Genomic DNA, 20,687 nt, shown 5'->3' with positions numbered 1-20,687 from the left:
GCACCCTACCTTGAAAGCCAGGTGGTGTGGTGCTTCCTCCCGCGCCAGCTCCTATCCACTGGGCCACAGAGGTGGCTCCTGCCCGTAGCTGGTCTGGCCAGGCTGCAGCCCCAGGCCCTGCTGTGAGCACAAATATGTGGGGGGGAGGGGCATGCGCCCCCCTGCTGTGTTGCCTGTGCTCCCCTTCACATGATGCCTATGCCCACCCCCACCCCCCTTCCTCACATTGGAGTGCTGATGGTGGTGGTCTGGGAAGCAGGAGTGAGGGGCACTAATGGGGGGGAGGGTGGCTTTGAGTTGGGGAGTGAAGGGCAATGGCATGGGCACGGCCAGGGCACCGGCATATCAGGGCAGTTCAGTGCCACAAAGCAGTGGGAAGGGACAGCTGCAGCTGAACCCATGTCCTGGTAAGTGAAGAGGGCAGGGGGAGCTCTGATTTTTTCCATGACCAAATCAAATCAAAATCAAATGCCAAAATATATAGGTATCTTAATTAAGCAAATGAGGGCATTACTCCTCTCAGAACCCAGCCCAGGGAAAATATTTTTAAGGTGGCGAGTGACTCTAAGCAGGCTGTTCGCTTGCAGCCCAGTGCTACCCCACCGCAAAAACAAAAGAACAGACTCTTCAATTAAACTGGAAACCACAGGACTGTATCAATGATAACAGACAACAACAGTACTTACAATAATTACAAGATTATTTACAGTGATAAGTAAGAAAACAGAGAGAGGGAGAACAGAATAGAACAGAATGCAGACCCGCAGTGTGAGAGCTGCAGTGTTGCAAATTACACTAGCACAGGTACAGAGAGCCTAGCTGTTACTGGATCTCAGGCCCTCTGCTTACAATGCAAACCGTACAGATTCCCCATCTTCCTGAGAGGTTTTCCCCTCTTCAGGGCACTCTCTTTCCTTCAATCCAGGTAACAAGTGATGCGTTATCACAGGAGTGTTAGCCAACACCAGTCCTGGTTTATGGTTGTGCTTCCAGAGGGATCACCAAGAGTCTTGCTCTACCTGGGATACACATGCACCTCCAATCGCTCCACAGACACTAGACACTCCCCAAACACCCTTAATCTCATCCAGTCTCAGACTCGCCAGACCTTAGCAGTCTCTCTTCAGACATGAGGCCTCAAACTCACAACTCTCTCCCCTCGGAGATGCACCAAAGTCACACGAGTCACCCCCAGAGCTCAGGCCCCTTTATAACCTTCAAAATCACCCCACATTTTCAATCCAATCATCTCTCCGGGGCACCTGCCACTTAAACGCTCATCCAACTGGTGCTTCCATCAATCATCATGTTGAAACAAACATTCCTTTTCACACTTTTGACCAATCATCATCCACTCTGCGTAGCTCAGGGAATAGTGGTCACCACTTTTGGTGCCAAAATCCCTATTGCTGGGTCTCTACTGTGCAGGCTGTATATTTAGGTCAGTCCTTCCTTGCAGGTAAAAAGTTCACTTTAGAACCTTGACCTACTGCACATGTGCAGGACTTGAGCTTTTAACATCATCACCTTTGCATTAGCAAGGCCAGGGAATGTGGCAGCATTGTGCACTCTACAGGGCTGGGTCCTGCCCACTGGGCCACGGAGACTGCTGCTACCCAGAGCTGGTTCAGCCAGGCTGCAGCCCCAGGCCCTGCTATGAGCACAGAAATCTGGGGGCGCAGGGGGAACACACATGCGCTCCCCTGCTGCATTGCCTATGTTCCCCGCACCCCCCCCACATGTTGCCTATGCTTTCCCCCTCCCATCCCCTCATATGTCACCTATGCCCATATTCCCCATTCCTCACACACTAGAGGGCTGGGTCTGGGGAGCAGGAGTGAAGGGCACCGGCAGGGCCAGGGGGTTGTTGCTGGGGCGTGAAGGGCAATGGCATATCAGGGTGGCTCAGTGCCACAAAGCAGTAGGCGGGGACAGTTACCGCTGGACCCACATCCTAGTGAGTGAAGGGGACAGGGGGAGTTCTGATTTTCCATGATGAAAAAAAACCAAAGTCAAATGTCAAAATATATAGGTATTGAGAATTTATTTTATTATAATGATTGAGGCACTGGTAGGCCTCCAAGTTGCTTTAAAATGGTAAACATATCAATAAAACATTGTGTTCAACTGATACCCATATATATAAAATGGCATTTCATTTTAATTGCAGGAAAACTTGAATTTTGAGTTTTTAATTAGGCAATTTGGGATTTTTTTTTTAATTAGAGATTTGGGGGGGTTTTAATAGAGAAAACTAGGATCCCCAAATTCATCACTTCATTCCAGAATTTGAAATGGGATGAAAGCATGCAGATTGGTCTTGTTTTCTCTGCCACGTGACAGAGGCTCTGTTGCTGTGCTATAGACACATCCTTAGCCTGTGACAGCCATTTTGCAGTGACTGTTGCCTATTTCCCCCAGTCACCTATAGTATGTTTTCATGCATTACCAATGGAGCAGGTAACAGCTGTTGCCCAGCCAGCTTCTCATGTAATGTTTCTTGTATGTACCAATACCTGACCTTGTTACCTATTAAAAAAAAGAACATGTTTGACAAAGAGGGCATGTCTACATGTGCATTAAAGCACTGTATTTCATAGACATTTGGCCTGGAAGGGACGTGAAAGGATCATCAAGTTCCAGCCCCCTGCCCCAGGGGCAGGAAGTCAGCAGGGATCATAGGATCCCAGCAAGATAAACATCCAAATGTATCTTGAAGGCATTCAAAGTGGGTGCTTGAACCACCTTCGGCGGCAGTCTATTCCAAACTGGGGGGGCTTGGACAGTGAAGAATTTCTTCCTTATGTCCAGCCTGAATCGGTCGCAGAGGAGTTTATGACTGTTTGGTCTTGTCATCCCTTGGGGTACCCTGGTGTACAGACGTTCCCCCTGATCCTGGTGAACACCCCTGAAAAACTTATAGGTGGCCACCGGATCGCCCCTGAGCCTGTGCTTTTCCAGGCTGAAGAGTCCCATGGCTCTCAGCCTCTCATAAGGTCTGTTTTCCTGACCTCTGATTGTGCACTTGGCTCTCCTCTGCACCTTCTCAAGCTTCTCCACATCCTTTTTGAGTTGTGGAGCCCAGAACTGAACACAGTACTTCAGCTGCAGTCTCATCAAGGCCGAGTACAACCGGAGATTGACGCCCCGGGATTTGCTTGAGAAGCATCTATGGATGCAAGCAGCGTTTTGGTCGCTTTACTAGCTGCAGTATCACATTGAAGGATCATGTTAATTTTGTGGTCAATCATGACCCCCAGGCCCCTTTCATCCATAGTGCTAGCCAGTGTAGCACTGCCGAGCCTATAAGCATGCTGCAGGTTTTTCCTCCCAAGGTGGAGAACCTTTCATTTTTCGGTGTTGAACACCATCAGGTTCTCGTCCGCCCACTTCATGAGCCTGTCAAGATCTGCCTGGATCACCCTCCTGTCCTCAGGTGTGGATGCTTTACTCCAGAGTTTGGTGTTGTCAGCAAACTTGGCCCAGCCCACTTCTGACACCAATGTCTACATCATTGATGAAGATGTTAAAAAGTTATAGGCCCTAGGGCAGAGCCTTGAAGGGACCCCACTGGTCACAGCGCACCATGACGATTGACTTCTGTTAACCACCACCCTCTGGGTCCTACCGCGGAGCCAATTCCCCAGCCAACTGATTGTGGTGAGGCCAAAGCTGCAGTTAGCCAGTTTTGCTAAGAGGTGATCATGGGATACCAGATTGAAGGCTTTTTTAAAGTCAAGATATATGACCTCAATCTCTTCCCCCTTGTCCAGGTGATGGGTCACCTGGTCATAAAAGGAAATGAGATTGGTCAAGCAAGACCTACCCACAACAAACCCATGCTGGCTATCCCTCAGGATATTGCCTTTGGCTAGTCTGTTAAGGATGGCCTCTTTGATAATCTTTTCCAAGACCTTCCCCAGGATAGAGGTCAGGCTGATGGGCCTGTAGTTTGCCGGATCTACTTCCCTCCCTTTCTTGAAGATAGGCACGACATTGGCCCTCTTCCAATCTTTGGGCACTACACCAGAGCACCAGGATTTCTCAAAGACCCATGCCAGGAGCTGAGCTATGATGCTAGCCAGCTCCTTAAGTACCCTTGGGTGTAAACTGTCAGGGCCGGCTGACCTTGAAGGTATCCAGCCTGTCAAGGTGTACCTCACAAGGTCAGCTTCGATGGAGGGAAAGCAGTCTCCCTTACCCGGACCTCCTTGACCCACAGTGGGCAGGGGCATCCCATGGGACTGGTGAAAAACTGATGCAAAGTACCCATTAAGCAAGTTTGCTTTTTCCTGGGTATCGGTTGTCAGTTGTCTCATCTGGTTTGGCAGGGGTCCAGTGTTGCCCTTGCTTTTCTTCCTGGCTCCCCACATTCCTGAAAAAGGACTTTTTATTGGCCTTGATATTTGTAGCTAGCTGGCGTTCCATCGCAGCCTTGGCTTTCCTGGTTTGCTCTCTGCAGGTCTGGACCAGAGCAGAGTATTCCTCCTTGGATGTGGATCCAGTCTTCCATCCTTTGTAGGTCTTCCTTTTAAGATGCAGGAGGTCCACTAGTTCCCTGGAGAGCCAAGGGGGCTGTTGTGCCCTTTTGCTGCCTTTCCTCCGAGATGCAATAGACTTTGCTTGTGCATCCAGGATTGCTCCCTTGAGGAGCAACCCCTTGTCCTGAACTCCCCTCCCCTTTGGGTTGTGGTCCTTTAGGGCCTCACTGACAAGCCTCCTGAGCTTGCCAAAGTCAGCTTTCCTGAAGTCGAGGACTTCTGTATTACTGACTTACTTGCCAGCTTTACAGCGGATGGTGAAGGTGATCTCGTGGTCACCTTCACCCAGCTTCCCTTCGATCGATAGGTTGCTGATTAGGTTGTCCCCAGTTGCCAGTACCAGGTCAAGCAGCGCTTTACCTCTCATCAACCCATAGACTTCCTTTGTCAGATAGAGGTCATCCACGCACGAGAGAAAGCTTTGCGACTGCTCGAATTTGGCTAAGCGCTCCTCCCACGAGATGTCTGGGTAGTTGGTCTCCCATGACAACCAAACACCGGGAGCGTGCGGCCTCAGCCAGTTCCCTGGCAAACTCCTGGTTAAGGTCTTGACCCTGGGTAGGGAGGGGGTCTGTAGTAGACACCCACCTTAGTATCCCCTGTGCTATGTTCCCCATGGATTTTAACCCAGAGGGTTTCAAGTCGTCCACCCTGGGTGCCAATGTCAGCTTGCAAGGATGCGTAGCTTTCCTTGACATAGAGAGCTACACCCCCGCCCCTTTTATCCACTCAATCCCTCCTGTACAGGGTATAGCCATCTGTAGCTGTGGCCCAGTCATGGGTGGAGTCCCACCAGGTCTCCGTTATCCCTATGACAACATAGCTATTAGCATTTAGCAGGAGAACAAGTTCCTCCTGTTTATTCCCCGAGCTCCTGGCATTTGTGTATAGGTACACAAGTGTCCCCTTGGGGGCCCTAGCATTGCCTACAGTTCATTCCAGGGCTGGGGCAGGGGTGGGTTCCCTTAAGTGCCTTGGCCTGCTGCCGCTGCAAGGGTTGCTCAGCGGGCCAGCAGTGGCGGTAGTCCCCCCATCCCTCAGTGGGCTTAGTTTAAGCCCAGTGCAGCAGGTCAGCCAGTCTGGCTGAGAAGAGCCTCCTCCCCAGCAGAGAGGTGGAGGCTGTCCCTTCCCAGCAGCTCGCTGCCTCTCTCACCAAAGAGTGGGCTGTGATCATGGAAGCCAAAGCCTTCCTGATGACACCAGCGCCATAATTGTAATTACAGTGCAGTTTAGTAGAATTAGTCTACTGTACCGTTAGTATCTCATGTAGATACACCCAGATTGTATTTTTCAAATTGAAAAAATTGTTTTCATGGGGGAAAATATAGTACATTTCATGAAAGCAGTAACTTTGAACGTTTTAAAATTGCTTCTAACCAAGGAACATAGTGGAAGTTGCTAAATATTTCAAAAGATGAGAAGACAGAGGAATTTTCTTTTTTTATCATTTTAGTTTGATGGAACTGAATTTTGGAACATGCTGTTGTCATGTATTATCATATGAAGTCTTTCAGTGCTTGCCATGTTGGGAGTTAATGTACACAGACGATGAACTGGAAAACTTGAGAAAGCTGAGAAGGGCTTCTGTCTAAACATCTGGATGAGCTGACTACTTCAGTTTTTTTTGTTCCCAGCCCACTCATGACCATTTTCATACTACTGAAAGTTAAGTTTTAGAATGCAGTCAACACTGGGCTTGAATATGAATAGCTAATGACTAAAACCATAACATTCTTTGAATTACGGGATGGAGAAACAGGTAATACAGAAAAACAGACTTAAAATAATTTTGATGTGAGCACTAGCTTTGTAATCAAATGGTCTTGCTTTTGTGCATTTTCGAATGGGAGAATAAATAACTTTTGAAAAGCAATTTCCTTCCTTCCCAGCTTCTTTCTGATGAAAGATGATCTTGCATAGCTTTAGCTTGTGACGCAAAGCATCTTAATTCTTGTTTTTAAAGTGTAATGGTACATTGTTGTACCTAGCTCAGAAGAGAAGACATCCAATTCATAGATTAAAAGCTTATTTTTAATTATTATTTAAAAATTATTCTTCAAAAATTAATTTTTTCAAGCTGTTAATACTGATCTAAAATTTAACCTCTCCAAAGTAACTGTCCTATGCTACATTAATGACTCCTCATGAGTAAATATAAAGATAAGGTGACTGGTATGTATGTATGTGTATAAAAAAAAAAAAAAAAAAAAAAAGCTTTAGTCCTTTAGACTGAAAGGTACTTTAGCTTGGGAAGACTAAAATGAATTTTCATTTTACCTTCTTTGGTTGCATAGTTATACTAATGTGAAAATTACTAAAACTTTAGACTTTCATATTCATATTGGAAAAATGTTCTCAGCTGTATGTATTTTGTAGCTTGTATTAACTTGTTGGTTTGCTGATGCAGAAATTGACTGCCACTTGGTGGCAGTACTTGGCTTCAAAAGGAACCTTTTCTGGGTAGACAAAATGGCCTTGATTCTCTGAAAATTACAGAATAGGGGAAAAAGAAATTGGATTAACTTACTTTAAAAGAGGAAATACTAATATGCTAGCATGGGTTAAAAAGGCAAGAGGTGTATTTAATCTACATGGAAAAGCTTTGTATTTTTGTCATGAACATTTTCATAGAGAAGTAATCTAGAATATGTATTCCAAGAGGTGCTACTTTGTTTTGAGTAATGCTTAACTATAAAGAATGAGTGCCCTTCATTGTGTAATCCCTTTTTAAGCCTTTTTGCATAATTTTTTTTTGAGGACGGTATACTTCAAGCCATTGCCATAGTCTAATATTAATAAGATGTGATACTACCTAAATGGGAAGTATTTTCCCTCTGTTTAGCAGCAAAAGGCCAAAGTCATTTTAAGTTGTCCAAACTTTTTTTTTTTATCTGTGGTATTTTCTTAGATTTCTGTGTATTGAAATAGCATAATTGAATGTATATTTGGAAATGACTGTTCTAGGCACTGGAGCAATGTCTGTTTTCACTTGCTGTGGCTATAGTGCTCTTATGGCTGGGAGAGAAGTGTGCTGCTTCAGTGATTTCCAGCATTGTATGTTCCATGAATATTCTGTTTGTGGGGCTGTGCCCTGAAGGGCTGAAGATGCATCCCTGGCATTCAGGCTGCGTCAGGCATCCCAGTCAGTGGCAGGCTGACCACTGACATCCCTTCTCCGTGTAAGTGTTCATGGCAAGGTGTCCCTTATTGGGACAAGTCTCATCGCCTGCAACTGGAGCTGGAATTGGCTTTTGCTCCTCCCCTTCCCGAGTAAAAATCAAAGAAGAAAAACATTTTGCAGGAAGCAAGTACATTCTCTTTTTGTATTATCTCAGAAGTCTATGGGTTAGTGCCTCATGCTTTTATGCTTTTTTGAACTGTGATATTTACCTGACCTAGAAAAGAATTAATCCAGCATGTTAGTGAAATTTACAGTTTGGAAAATTAGACTTAGAATATTAGAAATATTAATAGAAAATGAGATAGTAAGGAAAATCCAAAACTGTTCAGTGAGAGAACCTGGAAAAGTAATGGGACAGAATAAGGGACAGCAAATTATCACTAATACCCATATAGAGTATTTGTCAATTTTTTACATGCACCAGCAATGTAGTGTTGGGTGAATCATCATGTGTTTGATTTGGGTGGTTCAGGTAGCTGAATCCTGTGGTTGCATGAAATGGAAACATCTAGTAAAACTTTCTAGTGCATATATTGAAGTAAGGTTTTAGGGGGACCTCTTAGTGACACTTGGACCAATTGTATATTTTGGCCTGTCGCAGCTGCAGCAACACTCCAACCCTACTACTGCATGTATTTGTAAAGGTTGAAAATGGGATGAAAATACCTTCTTCCCTCTACCCCCACCCCTAACAGAAGTATTTCTTCAGCGTAGTACAGGGTTTGGCAACCAAAGGCCCACAGCCATTTTAGCTGGCCCATGGATGTGACACTTCGGCATTCAGTGGTGGGGCACTTCTGCAGCAGTCACTTTTCTGTGCTGCTTTAGGGAGAAGCACTGGTAGTGGCTGGGTTCCAGTGCCCACCCATCCGTTTCCTGAACTGGGTTACTGGTCTGCAGCTAAAAAGTTTGCCAGTTGCTGGTGTAAAGTAATATGAGACAAATATGTTGGAACCTATTTTTTTTTTCCCTGTGGGACTGACCAAATGTCACAGCCATCTTCAGAGACGCATCATTGAAGAATAGACCAGAATGCAAAAGCGGTATCAGCATTTTATTAAAAAAAATTGTGGGTGTTTTTTTTAAGTATTTGCATTTCACTAAGTCACTTAATAGACAAAATACTTATGTCTCACCTATTGTAACCAGCAACCACACAGGACTTACCTGAATGTTGATACATATGATACAAGAGCTACCAACCCCCTTAATCCTCACCAGTGTATTTTTCATCTACACTTCCAGGCAGATTCTTGTCAGTTCTTACCATTATGGTTCATCTGTGGTGCCATAATCAAGTTAAACTACCAAGTAAAGGCGCTGTGTGATTTGGTAATTCATTGACTGCTACTGTTCATGAGGTTGCTGAAATGTACCTCTACCCACTGTCTTCAGATTTTTTTGGCTCTCTGACCCAAGACAGAAGAAGAAAACATGTTGTTTTGAAGAAAGCAGCAGACAGATTTGGGTGAGAAAATCTAAAAAAAGCTTATATCTCAGCTGTGGAACAGGCCAGGAGGAGATGCTGCTTTTCCATGTTATTAAGCATTGCATAGTACTGTGATGAACTGTTCTAGAACAAATTGCTTTGTTCCTGGACGCTGTGTGCATAAAACCTTGCTGTGCATCTTGACAGCAGCACTGTTTCCTGGATGGTTCAGTGTCTGATAAAACTAATTTCTTGGATGAAGAGTAGCTGAGTAGAGACTTGGTGGGAGATGTGTTCTTGGAATCCTTCAGAATTCCTGATCATCACTTGATAACCAGATACCCCTATAGCAAGGAAGAAACACCTTATTCTACTTAGGACATGCTGTCCCTTGGTTTCAGATTAGGTAGACTACTTTTTCCCCAGATCTATGCAGGGATAAATTGGCTCCTCCAAGGGTATGGTAGATGAAAAAAGGAAGAGTAGGCTGGGTACTGAAAACTTGGACCATGCCAAACTTGCTTCAGAATTTGCAGCCTTTTGGTAGGGGGTAGAGGGCCAGAAGTAAAATTTTGAAAAAGATTTAAATTTTAAGCACAGTTAGTCAAGGAATGGGTTCTATAACCAGTCACAGATAGACACAGGAAAATACTTTCATGATAGTTTGTTTTCACCTTAATTAATCAATCTCCCCATGGTAATAGGGCCTCCTTAATTTTAAGAGAAAAGATCTTGCATTCAAGGAATGTATTAAAAAAAAAAAAAAAAAAAAAAAGGACTGAAACAGGAGATAGTGTATCAACTGTGATACTTGATACCTGTGTTTCAGCATGCTCTTCAGTTATTTTCTGAGACCCAAAAGAATCAGAAGTCCTAAGGTTACAGATGACTACAATGAGTAGCATGTCAGAGTAAATAATGGTCAATGGTAAAAGATGCAGAATAAGAATGATTTAAATGATTACATAACTGCATGGAGAATGATGTTTATGCTCAGGTTTTCAGTCTTGCTTGACTGGACATCTGACAAAGACCCACATATAAGAACCAAGTATCGGGTTGATTTTAGTTAAATGAATTTGAGAGTGCTGACTGATAGGGTGGAATACTCTTTGTAAATGTCTCCTGGAAAATAACACTTTATTCAGATTTAATAAAAATATTTTTCAGAAAATAAAAAGCTGACAAATTAAGTTGAATCTAAATTAAATAAAGCTGTATAAAATTAACTCTGAATTCAATATGAATTCTCTATTGTACCAACCAATACAAATGTAACTTTATTGAAAAAATAACTAACATATAAATGGGAAAAACTTATTGAAATAGGTTTTTTAAATTAAGGCATTCCACTTGGTGATTCATATAATCTAAAATTAAATCTATCCATACTGACTTTATTTTAGAACTAGAAAAATGGAATTAAAATATGTATCCCTCTGTGCCATGTCCCAGATGTGCCCAACTTTTCTGCACCTTACCTGTCCTATCCTGTTCTGAATGTTACTCTGTACTTTCTTTCCCAAGGAAGTATTTTATTTGCAAAACTTGAGTTCTTTTTTTTTTTTTGCTGTGTTATGCTACTTATCAGTTTCCTGACAAATTTCACAAAATCCAATTCCCATCAGTAATTTTTTCCCCTTAAAAAGCAAAAAAACAAAACATAACCCCAAAACAAAAAACCCTTCTTATCAGAAGTGTATATTGCATATAACATATGGCAGTGCATTCTGTAAACTATGAATGTGACTTTTAAATTATTGAAATTTATACTGAACGGATGTCTCTCCAATAGTAAATTAAACTCTAAAATTGAGTATGTAATAAGCAAAAACTTGTTAACAGTTTTAATGAGTGTTGAATCACAGCTAGAGGAAACTGCTGGTTATTTGCCACTACAAAAATATATTCATTTTAAAGACTGTCGTGACAAAGGTGCATACTAAACAAGATTTAACTCAGTCAAACAAATTTCCTGTTTCTAGAGTTTCACTGTTCTAAATAGTGATAATGGTATATTGTTGACCAGAACTAGGGTTCTCCCACCTTTTATGAATGTTTTGATTTTCTTAAAAGGAGACGCAATACATAACTAAAAAAAGAATTTATCCTTTTTATAGTAAAATTTCTGAAGACTGATTCTGTTAAGCTCTTACTAGAGCAGAGTTAAATGATTTGTACCTAATGTTAAAAAGCCACTTTATCTGTGCCTTAACTTCTAGGTTTTTCTTTATTAAGGCATTTACATCAGATGAAGTAATTAGAGCTGAAATATCCACCAGTTTGTTCTCCAGACTTGCCAATGGTAAGCATTCAAAAGTTGGCATTCCCTTGCAGTTCAGGTATTGGGGCTTTAAGAAAAATATGAGATATTGAAAGGCTTGTGAAGTGGCAATGCTGGCTGTTTTACTATTCATGTATTAATAAAGAGCCAAATATTCTCCCCTCCCCACTCTGGTTTTAAGGCTTCTAAAGACAATGAACTTTTCCTAACCTTAACTTAAGTGTTTCAAGATAAACACGCTCTCTTTCAAATGTATGTGGTCTGAAAAAATGCAAGATAAACTCCACTTGCATTGGTTTACTGGGTGCATATGATTCTTGGAAAATCAGTAATTTGACTGTTACCTTCCAGTCCTTTGGATAAATTTTTTTCTTTCATTTTTCTTTCTTTTAAACACCATTTTTTAGAAAGGATTACTTGTTGGCAGTCTCATTAGAATGGCCCCAAACTACACACACGTGGAGGTGGAACTACCTTACAATCTAGTATGGAAGAAAATTGCAGAAAGCTGTGGGGGCTTGGGAAAGCTTGTACTACTTTAACCTAGGCTGCCATATTTCTCTAGCTAAATAGGACTTCAGATGGACATCTTTTGTGAATACCTAGTTCTCTTTAAAAGTCTTATTTTTCATTGTGTTAACCATACTATTGCATGAAATTATAAACGAGTTGAAATAAGACTTTTTTGCAAGAGGCAGAATTTCTTAGGGTGAGATCCTTTATAGAACCAACTGCATAGTTTAAGTCTAATAAAGAGCATCTTATATTCAAAAGCTTGTCTAACTCTCTATCACAGCTATTCAGTTGGTCCAATGAAAGATATCATCCTAAGAAATCTTTCCCTCACATAATTCCTAGACCATCATGGCTCTAACATCACTCGCTAAAGAGATCATCATCCCTAGCTATTAGGGCTGTGGTACAATCCCAGTTTTGAAAACGTTGTTTATTTTTGTATTTAAATATTGTAACTTTGTTGTGATGTATACTTTTCGCTTAGACAAAGGTTTGTGCGACTCTTTAGTCATCTAACTGTTGTTGCTTCCAAAAATAGTGTGGCATTCCTTGTTCCCTAATTGTAAGGTAAATTAATCTCAAGTCTGGCCTAAAATGAATCTGCCAACCTTTCAGAGTTAATGTATGGTAAAAATTGTACTGTCAGTCATTCCTGATCAGAGAGCAGCTTTTCCCACCCAGATATGCCAGAAGGAACTGTAAGAGAGTCTGTCCAATTCTGGCTTGTTGCTCACTATAATGTCTTTTAAAAGTTGTGAAGATTGTGCAAAAATAATTCTGTAAAATTTGCAAAGTGGTAAAATTGATTGCGGTGGGTGTCATGACTTCCAGTTTCCTGAGTTAAAGCTCCTAAAACTCTTGACAGTGCATCAGTGTAGTATACTGCAGGTATTACAAACCCTTTCTAATATGGATCATTTATTCTCTAAAATGGGAATTAGAGAATATTTAACCAGCTGTCAGAGATTCCAGCTGTCTGGCTGTCAGCTATAACAGCCACATATTATAGTTGCTTTAAGAACTTATTTTAAAAAGCAAAAATTCAGACTGCAGTTAGGCTGGGATACATATGCATCTTGCATGATCCTATATAATGTGCCTAAAGGGTGTCAATAACCAGTAACGCCAGCCATCTATTCAAGTTGAGAGGAATCGTATAACACAATTCCATGTCACATTAAAAAACAAAACAAAATGAAAAGCACAGATTGGGAGTTACTGGAATTTTTTAATTTATGGATTTCTGAATAATGCAATCCAACAGAGAATGGAAATGGTATAATCCATGGGTTCACAAGCATGGAAGCACACATTCAATAGCTTCTAGTCTGCAAGCAGAAGTAGAAAAGGGGAGAAATAGAAAGTGAACCGTTGGTTGCCCATAATGAAAGGTTTTACAGTTGCATCTTCATCTGGGGTATGGGTCACAATTGCTTTACAGAGCAGAGAGCCAGAGCTGTTAAATATATTATTTTCAGAGGGACAAGTTGAACCTTATAAACCCCAGCAAGGAATTTTTGTGTCATCCAACTGAATCCTTTGTTATTACAGACATCCAAGTGATATAACCTTATTCATAACTTTTTCAAGCTCTATCTTCACTAATTGTTTTCTGCCACGGATCCTATTGGAAGGCTGTTCTAATAAATGCATGTCAGTAAAAGCATAAAGCATGACTTACATTACTACAGAATTGACCTTCTGCTTTCCTGCTACCTCAGATTTAGTTGGGGAAGGGTACATCAGCTACTGAAAGAAAATATAGCATCTAAAATAATCAACTTAAAACTCTGCATCTTTTGTTTCTCTTCCTTTTTTCCCTGGATTTCATTGTTTCTGTCATTTCAGTTTCATGCTCTTAATGATTTTGCTTTTTGTGTCTCATATTACTCTACACCAGCAGCTGGCAACCTTTTTAGCTGCAGGCCAGTAACCCAGTTCAGGAAACGGATGGGTGGGCACTAGAATCCAGCCACTACCGGTGCTTCTCCCTACAGCAGCACAGGAAAGTGACTGCTGCAGAAGTGCCCCACCACTAAATGCCGAAGTGTCACATCCATGGGCCAGATAAAATGGCTGTGGGCCTTTGGTTGCCAAACCCTGTACTACGCTGAAGAAATACTTCTGTTAGGGGTATAGGTCACAATTGCTTTACAGAGCAGAGCAGAGAGCCAGACTTGTTAAATATATTCTTCTTTAACTCTGCTTCCTCCCATCAGAACTACTTTGTATGGTTTTTGTGGAGAGGAGTTAGGGAGCAGTTTTCAAGCTATCAAGGGACAACTTTCTGTTCCTTTATCACTTTTTCTTGTATCACCCCTCCACCATTTTTTCTACTTAGTGGTCCTCTTTTTCCCTCATCACCTGATTGTACTTGTCCCATTAGTCTGTCCACAGTTGTGTCTGATTCTAGGATCAGAGAACCACCAATGGCAGGATATATTTACACTGCAGTCACAGAAGAGACTGCAGTGGAATGAATGCACCTAAGCTAGCTTTAAATGAGCTAGTTTGAGTACTGGAGCAGTCTAGGCATGGCAGCACAGTGCTCAGCCCAAGCTGTAATAAAATTAAGTCTCTGTATGTGTTGGCTTGAAGTATTTGTACCACTTGTTGATGAAGTGCCCATTTTAATCATCTTTATAGGGTTTCAGAAAGCAGAACTTAAGACCTAGCTAATTGTATCTAATGCTTGTCACTTCAGGATGTATGCTTTTAGTGCATGGGCGTTTGCATTTGTAGCTTTCATATGAAAATTGACACTTATGTGTAGAAAAGCACTTTTTACTTCTCACAGATCTGGTTATGTTCTAATACTCTAACTTTCAGTTCCAGGACACTTTGTAAGCTCTAGTAAAACAAGGATTTTTATAACAGAAACTGATAAGCTTGTAACTGCATTAGTAGGTGACAGTATAATACATTTAGCTCTGTAGTATAGTTTTAATGAAGTAGTGTTGAATGAGGGCATTATTATAATTTGGTGTGTGATTGTATTGCATAGCAAAGGTTGTCATTATGGAGTAAGTATTCAAGAAATATTAACCTACTTGTAATAAATACAATTAATAATGTACATAAAAGAATGAAATTAAATACATTTTCTATCAAAAAGAATTATTAATGAACAGAAAGTGGACAGCATATATTTGATGACAGGAAGGTGGCATCTAATCTGAATTACTGAGTGACCTAGGAAGCTTGCTCAGAGGGATTACAGAATAATTATGTTAATATGCAATTATCACCTCATTTCTTCTGTAGTAACCTCAAGATGTAGTGTAGTAAGGGTGTTATAGCAAGTGCTGATAGTTTGCAAAAATACTGATGTTTGAGATTTTTAAGACAATAAGATTAGCTTGAGGCATTTAAGTGATGATCTGTCATCTTGAAGACAGATCTGACCTTTGCACTTTTTAATGCTTCTAGTGTCTGGCTACAGGCAGTTGTAGCTGTAAAACTCATTATGGCTTTCTAAAAAATGAATATTTAATTTAAAAAAATAACAGTTACTTTTCTAAATCCACTTATAAATGAAGTTGTGAGGGGGAAGGGTGTTCAGTAATTGGACATGTTCTACCCTTGGCTGTGCAGGTGTGAATCTGGAGTAATTACAATATAATTGGTTGCATCTATAAATCTAGACTAACACTAACTGCTGTAAAGTTATTCCAGATTTAAAGCTGGAGTAACTGAGCAGAATATGACACAGTGTTTTAAATAATATCACAACCATTGTGAGCCTGATTTGACGAGTACAACTGTGAAAGCTTTTCAAGATAGGTTTGTATCGGTTTGGTTTTATATAGTGCCTTCCATAATTTTGGCACTGTTGCAATATCAATGATTTGTCATGCAAGATTTTAGTCGGGAGATGTCGTTTTATTTATTTATTTATTTATTTGAAATAGGCTCCGCTGTCTTGCTTAGAAAAATGCAGATAATGCTTAGTGTGACACAAAATTCAATATGCGCTACTTTCAGCATTTATAAATCTCTTTAAATCCTTCAGTGTTTAAGGGGTTGATAAGCAAGTACAGTAAATATAAGTAACTTCCGTGTTATATGATACCAAATGAATATCCCTGTAAGCACATTCAGATCTCAGTTTAAAACTGCATTAAACCCTTTCAACCTAGTGTATCATTCAGGCATAAATTTCCAGGTATCAGAGTAGGTGATTGTATATCTAATACTTAAGCACATGCCAGGAGGGTTAAGTATTGATTTCAGTCTTGAATCTAGAAAAAGAATGCCTAAAATTGTAAGTAAACTTAGTTACACCTTTGGATAGCTCTAATACCAGCTGTTACACATGGCTGTTACCTTATTATGTACTGTGATAGCTGTAGGTTAGTAAACTACAGCTTGTCTGTTTAATAGCTGGGAAATTGCTGAAACTAGCTTAAAATAAAATTATTAAAATATTAAACCCGATGATATAATAAAGATCTTGGGCCTGTTGAAGTCTATGGAATGACCCGTGTTGAGACGAGAATCTTTTGAATAGGTGATCTGACTGTTTGTTTCTTAAGTTTCATAAATAGGTAATACCTGAAGAAGTTTATGAAAAAATAAAAACAACTGGTATGATTTGTCTAATTATTTGTCATAATACTGATGTAAATTTCTGTCTGGAGGCACTTGGGTGATTTAATAATTACATAATTATTAAACTTATAGAACATGAGAAAAATTAAAGTGCTAAATTCTTTATATGTTTACAGTTGTGTGTATGCAACAACATCGTTTTGTAGCTTCATCATGTAAACTTGTGGAAAGTTTTCATGAAATCATTCTGATAATGAGGATTGCAATCTCCAAGCAGGCATGATATTCTCAGTTTGCCACCCTGCTGTTCAGGGGGTACCAATGAAGTTGCTTTAAATGGGAAGCGTCTGTTCTTTCTCTGAACCCCTAACACCATAACAGATGGGTGGAACATGGAAGGTTTTACCTCAGAGGTGGTAACAGTGAAGCCACTCATTAACACTGAATTTACCACTTCGTTAGCAACGTTGCTTCCTGTTGAGAAAAGCTAATATAGGCTCTCAAATTGACTGAGCATACATTTGTCTACCTCTGTGAATATAATAAGATGAAGTAAATACAAATCTTTCAAGGATAATTAATTTTTAAAAATTAAAAACATTAAACTCTATTTCTGAACTGTTGAATACCCAGCTACTATTGAAAATTTAATGTGTTTTGCTAATTTGGTTAGATCTGATAGGAAAAGAGTTGTACATCTTCAAACTTGCTTTTCTTTTAACTGACATTTGCACTGCTGCTTTTTAGCAAATGTTTGTGCTGCCCATTTTTAACTTGTGTATGGGATGTAAAGACACCTGCTGGGTGCTGCATTATCACCATTTTAGGGTGATAACATTGAATATGATCTTATTGGAAGTCTATTTTTATTACCATGGAAATTTGCCAATCTCAAAACTGCAGAGGTCTTTAGAAATTACAGATTGGAAAGATTAAAAATTAATTATTTTGTTTAGTTCATAGGCTTGCGTAAGAACAGAGCTAAATTAGTTTAACTATATTTGTTTTCCTTTGTTCAATGGCTTTTTTAACATACTGCATATATTTGTCTGATAATTGAGATGATTGTTGCCATAATTTTAAATGGGGGTTGTTCTGTGTCATTCTGCTGCTGATGGAAAGCTTTTTTCATTATATTATCACTTCATAGTCTGTAGTCCCATTTAGTTTCTATATGGTTGTACAGAATAAATTCTGGGAATGTTAAATAGTAATGTGGTTTGTTTGTATTTTTTTTAACAGAAGGTTGAGGGGGGTAAAAAAAAGTGGGTTGATAAGTCTGCTTTGCTGTCCTTATAAACTGGTGCCAATATGTGGTAAGTAGGGATGGAGCTGAATTTGCATGAGACTGAATTTTCATGAGGCAAGGCATTTGTGCCAGCTCCTATTGGAAAGGGTTATGGAATATATCTTAAAAGCGAACTGTAAAGGATAGAATAGACATATTAGGTCTATTTTACCACTTTATGATGTATAAAGATTAAAGTGTTTTTAACTTTTTTTTCCTTTAGGTAACAAGGATGTCAAGTGTGGCTTTCCTTGTTTTTAGTGAAGGACCATTGGGAAGAGCCATGGATGTTCGCTGTGAGTTCTAACACTTTAATAGAAGGAGTGTAGATAATGACTCTTTAGCAGGTGTTTTATTCAAAATGTTAATTACTAAATTTAGGTTAAAAATTAAAGTTCAAATGTGACTGGTGTCTCTTTTTGGGTATATATCATTTGAGGGGTAAGTTGGTGTGCCACAAACCCACAGTATTTGCTCTGCAATGACTCCTAAGTGTGTTTGTCTAAGGAAACTAGTGCTTGGTGGTGCATTTTACAGTGCACTTGCTTCCTTACCTGAGTCCCACGTGTATGCTCTCAGTGCATACTAAAAGGGAGTTTAATCCACTTTTGCTTATTGTGCTCTAAGGGTATACATGTAGAATTAGAGCTGAGTAGCTGGCATGCTGTAAGCCAGTGGTTCTCAACCTTTTGCACCTTGCATCCCACCAACCATTTTGTCAAAAAAACCTGGTCCCACCATGATAAAAACAAAATCCCACTTTTTCCAAGAAGTGTATTTTTATGTTTACATGCATTTTAGTATTATATTAATCATTAATGGAAATTTTCAAATGAGTTGAAGTCCCACCTACATGACCTTTGTGTCCCACCAGTGGTTGAGAAACACTGGTGTACGTTAACATCCTAGCCGACTGAGCAGTAACTTATCCATGCAAAAACAATCCCTCTCTACACACTAAGAATGTCTGCTAAGTGGGACTTAATGCAGAGCAGTTGAGTGCTGTAAATTCACACCTTAGCTTATTGTGCACTGACTTGCATCTGCAGACAAGCCATTAATGTGTATCAAGTTCAAAGTAACTTATTCCAGTGTGTAATCAGAGTAAGAACCTCTTATACAAGTACATTGTTAAAACACTAAAGGTCAGGTCCAATTCTGCTTATTCAACATTTAAGAGTCAAAAGTGTGATCTTATTTGATTCTATTTGAGTCCCTCGTATATAACATAATTTCATTTCAATCACAAATTACACCTCTTCCTTCGCACCATTCACTTTGTGCTGTCTGCTTTTTAGGGACTTGAACAGGAGGGAATAGGATTAGACAGCTTGGGTGCCTATACAAGTGCTCCAATGCATTCTAATTGGAATGTGTTGGAGTAGCCTTGAGTTGAGTCTGGTCTGTGTTCTAATTGGAACACTCTACCATTGCTGTAGCATCACATGTATAAGACCCCGCAGATTTAAAAATGGCCCCTGGGGCACATTAACTAAAGCTCATTGAATGAGCTTTAGTTAAAATATCCCACAGTCATTTTTAAAAACATAGGGACTTAGTACACTTGACATTATGGAGTTTAAATTAGAGTGACTCTCCAGGACCCACTCTAATTAAAATGCCCTCCCATACCCACCGCCGAGCATGTGTATAGGCACCCGTTAGTACCACTTGGGTAGTTTGGATCTGGCTTATAAGTGACCTCACCAGGGCTTAGTGTGAAATAATTCACACACTGTGAACTCATGCCCTGGTTTTACTTCACCTTTAACTTTCCCATGTAGATAACCCCTAATTAACTCTTTTTCTCTCTCTTTAAATGGTTTAACTTTGACAACCCCAGAAGAGAGAAAAGAAACTTATCTGGTCCACAGCTGAGTGGTGCATGGCTGGTTCATGGTTTGGAACTGGAGTGCAAGGCCTCTGGGCTAGACCTGGGTTGTGGTCCCATGTCACCTGGAAATTTGGTGGTGGGGCAAGCAGGGATAGTGGTAATTATTGCAGCTCCCAGAGCCACAGTAGCCACTGTTTGTCCTACCATTAAATTTCCAGCCTGTGAGCAGCCCCACAAGCCATCTGACTGGGCTTCACGCTCTGATCCAGACTAGGGCTGCTTGCAAGTGAGATATTTTGTGGTAAGATGACTGGCAGCTGCCATAGCTCTGAGGGCCAAAGCCATTAATGTGGTCTTTCAGGCCACCATATATGTCCTAAGAGAGAAATAAAGGGCAGAAGCAATTTCTCTTCTTCCTTTTTCTTACAAGACACCTTTGAATTCAGTAACTGATTCTAGTACACAGGCCTGCTTTTATGGTTACTGTGATATGACATGAATAGAGGTGCACCAATACATCTGTCTGATATTGGATTGGCACCGATATAAAGAAAATTGGCTGTATCGGAAATCAGCCTGATGTGGCTGATAAATGGCCTGTGCGCATGTACAGCCTCAGCACACCATGTAGGCAGTGAGGAGCACAGCCTGGCAGCTTGGGGATCTGTGTGCAGCTGATAAGTCTGTTGTGGAGGAAAGGGAGTGGGGAGGGAAGGAGTGGGGGGGCAGAGATCAAGGCTCCTGTGGTGAGGGAGGGAGTAGGGCTGAGTCTGGGGCAGAGGCTGGGATAGGTGCTGCACAGGTGGGGTGGGGCATGGGACAGAGCTGTGGAGCACACCCTGGGAGGGCATGGGGGGGTGGGGGGCAGCATGTGCCCTAGTATCTGTGTGGGGCGGGGCAGTTGCCACTGCAAGCTAGGGCTGGGGCTGCACCAGGCTCTTCCTGGCGGGGACTGGACTGCACCAGGCTCGGGGCGGGCAATGGTAGCACTGGGAAGGGGATTGGGGGGGCTATGGTGAATTATGGGGTGGCTGGGGCCCCCCCCCCCCCCCCCCCCCCCACA

The 20,687-nt window shown here is 41.0% G+C and overlaps 1 protein-coding gene across 10 annotated transcripts in view; it reads left to right on the top strand.

The window, feature by feature from the left end:
* ZNF644 (zinc finger protein 644) overlaps positions 1 to 20,687 on the top strand; it is an 85,438-nt gene that overhangs the window by 41,408 nt on the left and 23,343 nt on the right. For 9 of the 10 annotated variants that reach the window (XR_003093619.1, XR_003093615.1, XR_003093617.1 and 6 more), the window contains one exon: positions 18,014 to 18,086. The gene's annotated coding sequence lies outside the window, so the exon portion shown is untranslated. Of the gene's footprint in view, positions 1 to 8,589; positions 11,457 to 18,013; positions 18,087 to 20,687 lie in introns of those variants that run through there. The other variant, XM_025201879.1, reaches the window with a different exon arrangement.

Source organism: Alligator sinensis, unplaced genomic scaffold, assembly GCF_000455745.1.
Source record: "Alligator sinensis unplaced genomic scaffold, ASM45574v1 scaffold199_1, whole genome shotgun sequence".
NCBI classification, from domain to species: Eukaryota; Metazoa; Chordata; order Crocodylia; family Alligatoridae; genus Alligator; species Alligator sinensis.
This window is presented reverse-complemented; position numbering and strand designations above follow the sequence as displayed.